We start from the raw sequence: 7,079 nt of genomic DNA, 5'->3' as shown, positions 1-7,079 counted from the left end.
TGACAATTTCTTTCTGCCTGCTCTCTTTTTGCAATAGAACAATATTATGCTAAGTGCTAAACTTGCCAAAGTATTTCTATTTTTCTAATGACCTTGTTAAAAGCCTGGTGTACTGTATGCATTTATTAGTCCCTGAAATTTACAGTAATGGATCTAATTATGTATCTGTTAAGGACAGACACATGTGAAACATGTTTTTAAATACATTTATTAGTGTAGGAGTTTTCTACATTTGTTTCCCAGAACCTGTTTGTAACTATGTGATTGTCGCTATGCTCCATGTTCTTGTACTGTATTCACTCAAGGGTGTACAATTAGTATGAAATGAATGAGGAACAAGGAAGAAATATATTTTGATTGACTTGCATTATGGGCAGTCAGGCAACTTTTCACCTCAAGGGGAAAAATGGACTTAACAATGAGGAAGCATTGGTTTGATACGTGGAGGTTTACAGATTATTGCCCAACGACTTAAGTACCTACCAAGTCTGTTATCAACTGATTATGTGAAACAGCTTCCTGCATCAAGGCCCGGAGCTGCAGGTTCGTCATTTCTGTAATGTCAGTGTATTCAATCAGTTCTACCCAAACAGCAAAGCTCCCACCACATATTCCCTGTCTAGCAATCCTTTCCTTATCTGCTTCCACATTGTACAATGAGGACATCAGTTTTGGGAGGCAGAAACTATAGAAAAAAGAGAGAAAATGGTGATTGATAGACAATGTGAACAATCTATACAAGTAAAGGAATTTAAGTCTTGTAAGTCCTGTTGTTCAGGAACTACATGGGATTTTAATAATTTCTTCTGTAGTTAACAACTCAACTTACTGTGAGGCTGTTGCCTCAGGAACCCACAGACACAATGAGGGGTTTTTTCAGTAGTGCTAGAGGAGTGGCCACCAATTATTTTCTGGGTTTTGACAAGGAAACAAAAATCCCTTTCCGTAATTGTACTACTACTGATTATGTTCCAATGCCAAGCAAAACTTGCAGTGATAAAGAACGGCAGATAGACCTGGAGACATTTACTAAATAATTTTCTAACTATGTTAATTCAGGCAGTATCTCAGCTGCACTTTCCTTTCCAGAGATCACAGATTTTGAATCTTCTGGAGGCACTGTCCTAAATTTTTGAGGTTACAGCCTCTAATGCTCCTATTACCACTGGGACCACCTTAGCCTTCATTTTCCACATCTGTTCCAGTTGTTCCTTCAGTCCCTGGTGCTGCTTGATCTTCTCGTGGTACTGTCACCTTTGATTGCCACATCTATCACAACAGCGCTGTTCTGCTCCTGGTTGGGCATCCGGCACCTGCTTGTCAGTTTGAATCTTGAAGCCCCTGAGGATCTCAGCCCTGCAATTCTTAGCCACTTACAGTGGTGTTCACCAGAGACTCCAAGTCCATACAGGTGTTCCTGTACACTATCCCAGCCAATTGGCTTTGCCTCTCAGTGTATGTTGTCCCAGCTTGCATTTTGCATTGTATCACTACTGTATTTCAAAAAAAAAATAGATAAAGTCTTATCAAGCAGATTTACTTAGATGACTTACATAATTGATACTCAAGTAATATGGTTCGAAGGTTAGAGGTCAGATTTATGTAAACATTCAACTGAGATTGCTTGAGTGTTTGATTACTGCTTTATACTGACAGGACAAAGCATGTTTTTTTATGACTAGCCTTCCAGCACTGGAATTATGACTTACTGTCATTTTTCAGCCTTATCACTTTGATAGCTCCTACTGCTTCTTGTTTTTCCAGTGCAAAGGTCCTTCTGGGGCTTTTATCTAATGCCAAGACAACATTTACAGCTATAATGAGTGATTGAAACTAAACTTTGTTAGATTTATATACATGTTTGAAAGTTGATTTGAGTGAGAAATATTAATAGCTTTTAAATTCTTGTATAAACTATGGTTTATTGATTTATTTAAATGCATTTTAGCTGTGATAGTGAATAAAACTTGAAATATACGAGTGAAAGGCAGATACAGACACCACTTATCTCAGCTGCATGGACACAAAGAGGCAATCAGTGTGAAGGAGGTGTCATGCAATGAGAGAATGTGTTAAATAAAGTGTGTAAAACCTACTAAAATAATAGAGGCAAAAAAATAAAAAAAATCTGAGAAGTATGAAGCGGGTGATCAAGTGTTCCCTCTGACAAGATCATGTCCGCTTACAGTCCATGTCAATGCTTAAGGAATGTTTGAGTTTCTGGCCAAGTCACATGCCTCACTTCATTTTATCCAAACCGCATCAGCCCATATGTGACCACGATGAGGAAGAACAGGACGTTTTGCAAGTGGCTCGTTTTGATTGCCCGGAAAGCTATAATCTTGAATTAGCTGTGAAATTTTCCCCAGCCCCACACATAGTAAATACAACACAAAGTTAAAAACTTGTTTATTCAACATAACAATAAAATATTCTCCTGAGATTCATCTTTGTGATGATCTTTCTTGTATGTTGACGTGTCCAGGTGTGGTGTAGATGTTGCGTGAGTGAGAAGCAGCGACAAGAGCCAAAGAACCACATTCCTCTACTGGCTTAAAGGATTAATAGGTATAATTATGTGTTCACTGTGACATTGTTATCCAATGAGATCTACCCCAAAGATCAAAGGTTTTTTAATGACTATGGTGATATAAAATGATGGGCAAGGTCATGCCACAGCTTTTTAAGGTATTTCAGGGACATTTTAATTCATCTTCACATTTACCTTTTGCACTGATGTTTTGTAGTTTCAGCAGTGTAGTATAATTTCCTTTCATTGTTAGATGCGCACTGTAACAGAAAACCATGTTTATAGGTCAAGGAAGTGATATTCAGGAGGCTACGCCCAGGCAAACCTGCTGGAGGGTTGGATGGATCAGTGAATTGTAAATGTAATTCAAAGGTTATGTAAATAATATGAATGATAATCTCTAAAATATATCTGAATGATGTTAGAACATTCCATAAGGATACAGTGCAGCATGGACTATCTGATTTAGAGTGTAAAATATTATGTACTTGGTTCCGTTACGCCACACGAGTCATGCCTGTTAAATTCAACACTTACAGCAGCACATCCAAGAAATGAATAATTTAGCACCCTTGCATGTTTCACTTTTAACCCTCCTGTTGTCTTCATTCATGAGCACCAAAAAGTATTGTTTTCTTATCTGAAAAAAATCCCAAAATTCAGCGAAAAAAATTCCCCAAATTTCTGAAAATTTGCAAAACCTTTAGGAAGACAATTCCAATAATTCCTTAAAAGTTTCCCTTAAAAGTTTTATTTAAAAAAAAAAAAAAATCCCTTAAATTCGGCAAGAAAATTCTTGTAAATATTTTCAAAAATGTGTAAAAATCTTCGAAAAAAAATCCTAAAAATATCTAAAGTGATTACATGTATATCAGTAAAACTTCTAATACTTTCTTTAAGAACATTCAGAAAAAAAATCATTTTTCTCTGAATGTTCAGAAAAAAATCATTTTTTTCTGAATGTTCTTAAGAAACATTTTTTTAACATTTCTTTTTTTCACCAAAAAATGTTCAAAAATGTCCCACAAATGTTGAAAATGTAGATATCAGAAGTTTCGCTGTGAAAATATATTTTTTTCCACATTTTCAAACTTTAAAATGGATCAATTTTGACCCGCAGGACGACACGAGGGGTAAATACACACACACACACACACACACACACACACATACACACACACACACACACACACACACACACACAGAGAGAGAGAGAGAGAGAAAGAGAGAGGCAGGGCTGCACACACGGCATGTTTAAAGTTTTTTTGTAATCTCTCGTTAAGTGTCAGACGTCAGCAGCGAGCTGGGTGTGTGAGGTTTCTAACGAATGTTCACGGTCTGAGTGCATCAACCGGATGTGGCTCGAGTGAGCTGACTACCTCCAGCTGACTGTTGAGACATTGTTGTAGGGGGATTCTCCTCTTCCACATCTGCTTCTTGTTAGGGCCCAGAGGCCAGAACAGGAGGACCCAACAGTCTTTCTCAGTGGGGGATGGCAGGAAAATGCCTGGTGAACAGCACAGAGAGCAACAAGCTGATGGTCAGCAGCTGGAAACTGGGTTATAGAAAACAGGTAACATTTTAAAGTCACTATATCTATGAATGTTTCTCAGTTCTTCTAATAAACAATACAAAGAGCAACAACAAAATGAAACAAAACCAAGGATATCTGACTCCACATCATGCCCCTCCATATACAACCCAAACAGCAACACAGTGTATCTGGTTGTTGTCTAATAATGCTGCAGAAAAAACAGTGCATGTAAGCTTTTCCAAATTAACAAAAATATTTGACGTTGATAGTTTCAAATCAGCAGAAAGAACTTCAAGATAAAAGGGTGTCAGCAAAGAGGTAGAGCTTATACAAATCAGATCAGATAGGATATTAGATTTGTAATGAGCCATTTTGCACATATGAGGTGTAAGATTGTACACAAGCATTTAATTAAATATATTAAATTATAACGCAACGTCACTTTCACTCAATGTAGCTGTTTCTATCTCATTTACTTGAGGGGCTCTTTAGGGACACAGAGATGCTGTAAGAGGTCATGTCTTTGTGATTTATGAGGCACAGAAGTTTGTTATTACATAACATAAGCAACATGATTTGATTAGTGTATGACCTACATCTGTGTTTCTAGCTGTAAGACTGTAACCCTATCCCCCCAGGTAGTGGGCATGATTGATGTTTACTTCTACAGGATGCCCGTAGAACAGCATCTCACTCCTCTTAGCCCCTTGGATTCACCTCTGGGCCAGCTCACTGTAAATCAGCCCCAGATGTCGTTCTGGACTCGGAGGCCGACACGGACAACCCCCCCAACAAACGTCAGAAGGTACGGTCTTCAAATCCTTTGTTCAGTTTTGTCACCAGCAGTGTGACTAATCACATTACTTATCATCTTTATTGTTGACGCTGGTAGTATGGATAAGAGACACAGTATATATTAGCTTGAAGTAATAAATGAAGGGTAACACCAGTAATAAAATCCCATTTTGCCTACTGCGAATATTATTATCTTATCATGTTCTGTAGTGTACTTTAGGAAATTCATCTATGAGTGTTTTCTATATAAGCTGTACATGAGATTACACTTGCAAGCTATAACCACATGATTTGCACCTGAAAAACATTCCTTTGTGTATAGGTCAGGTATCATTAGACTAATTTCTGCTAATGAAAAATGCCTCTACTTGAATGCATGCACACAAGAGCTCTCAAGCTGAATTCCCAGCATATTCCTGGAGTCACCTTGACACAAAATGTTTCTGCCCCTCCTACATGTATTAGATAAAAGTTCATACAATCTTCCTCAAAGCTGACCTTTATACACATTTAGACTTTTACAGCACATTTTCCAGACATGTAACTTCCCGCACACATAAACTCAGATCCATGGGGTAAGTTGATGGGCACAAAAAAAAAAAAAAGAAAAAGCAATGACGTGGTTTCCTGTAAACTGGCACTTAGTGTTCTGTTTATCGCTTCACATCATGGTAGTTTGGCCCGACTGGCAACTGAACTTTGTGTCATAGGGGTGTAAGAGATTAAAGTTATTATTTTGAGGTTGTCAGGGAAGGAATTTGGCTGGGTCAGTTTTTCAAAATAACGATGAGTAAGTGAGTGAGTCGTGTCAAATTGTGGATGCAACCCCGGTGTTTGTTTTGGTGCGTGGTCACTCTGGCAGGGTGGTGCCTGCACATCTGTGAGGAAGCTAAATGATTTTTGCAGTGTGATCAGAGCAGAGGTTTGAGAGGGTGGTGAGCAGAGCGAGGGGTGGGGTGGGGGACTACGCAACCACGTCATGTCGGATCCAGAGAGAGAGCCATCTGTATTATGTCATGACTGCTGGGGCACTCCACCCTTTGCTCTCTATTTCTTCACTTCCCCGTGTCTCTCCTCTCCAGACTCCCCCCACCCACTGCTTCTCCTGCCTTCGCTGTGTGTTTCTGGCTGTGCTGTTGATGTGTCGGGTTGCACGCCTCAAACTAAAATGTGACCCAAGACTGAATGTTTCCATCTGTGTTTGTAGTTTCACCAAAACTCACCAAATTCCCCTCCTCGTGCCTCCTTACCCTGTGTCCTTTCTGCCTTCTCAGCTTGCAAATGTCTGTCCATTACTTGATTTGCCACTGAGGACTGTCCAGCTGCAGCTTTAACTGTCAGCTCTCTGTTCGTACTTGTCTTCCTTTTTTGATGTTCAACTTTCCTTCTGTAGCACCACCTGAAAAGCAAAAGCTCAACAGCCTGTAATTAAGCAAACGATTGTTCCCTTCAGGAGGCCCAGCTAATGTCTGTGCTACCCCGTCTAGGTCATGTTTTTTGTTAAAACTGCAGCACAAAATCCAATGAAAGACCCAACACTGACTTGCACTCCTGATAATAAGTCAACATATGATACAAATATTTTAGATTTTTTGCATAAGCGACAAAAATGAGGACAACACCCTGTCATAAATCCTCCACATCTCTCTCACACACACAGTAAGCATGTATTAGGCAGTCATTGCTGCCTTAACAAGGCTGTAAAGTCGGGCAGGGCTGAGCTTACAGGAGAAAAATTCTGCTCTCTACAGTTTCTCCCTGTTGGCTCATTGTCTGATGGCCTGTGTGCTTTGAGGTGAAGGAAGGGGGTTGGGTATCAAATTATATTCAGTCATTGTGCGGAATTGTTGACGGTATATAATTGTAGCAATAAAATCAGTCTCTCTGACAACAGCACGAGGCAAATTAAATCAGTGTGTGCACAGTGGATGACCTGAAAGACGAGCCACCAGGGAGAAGCATAATCTCCTTCTGACTCCTCTGCTCTTTATGCCTGTGTGGCAAAATTCATTTCCTGATTATTTGTCCTAGTTTTCATTTGGGGAAAAATATATTGTTGCTGCTCAACAAGTTATTTGACTGCAGCATGAATGCTTCTGCTCCTGATTCTAATCTGATGATAACCCATCATCATGAAATACAAAAGCCATATTAATGAACAGGAAACTTACTGCAAATTCTGTGATCTCATGCTGAAGTTATTGTGCCATCTTCTGGCCA

This window comes from Amphiprion ocellaris, chromosome 13, assembly GCF_022539595.1.
Source record: "Amphiprion ocellaris isolate individual 3 ecotype Okinawa chromosome 13, ASM2253959v1, whole genome shotgun sequence".
NCBI lineage: Eukaryota > Metazoa > Chordata > Actinopteri > Pomacentridae > Amphiprion > Amphiprion ocellaris.
This window is presented reverse-complemented; position numbering follows the sequence as displayed.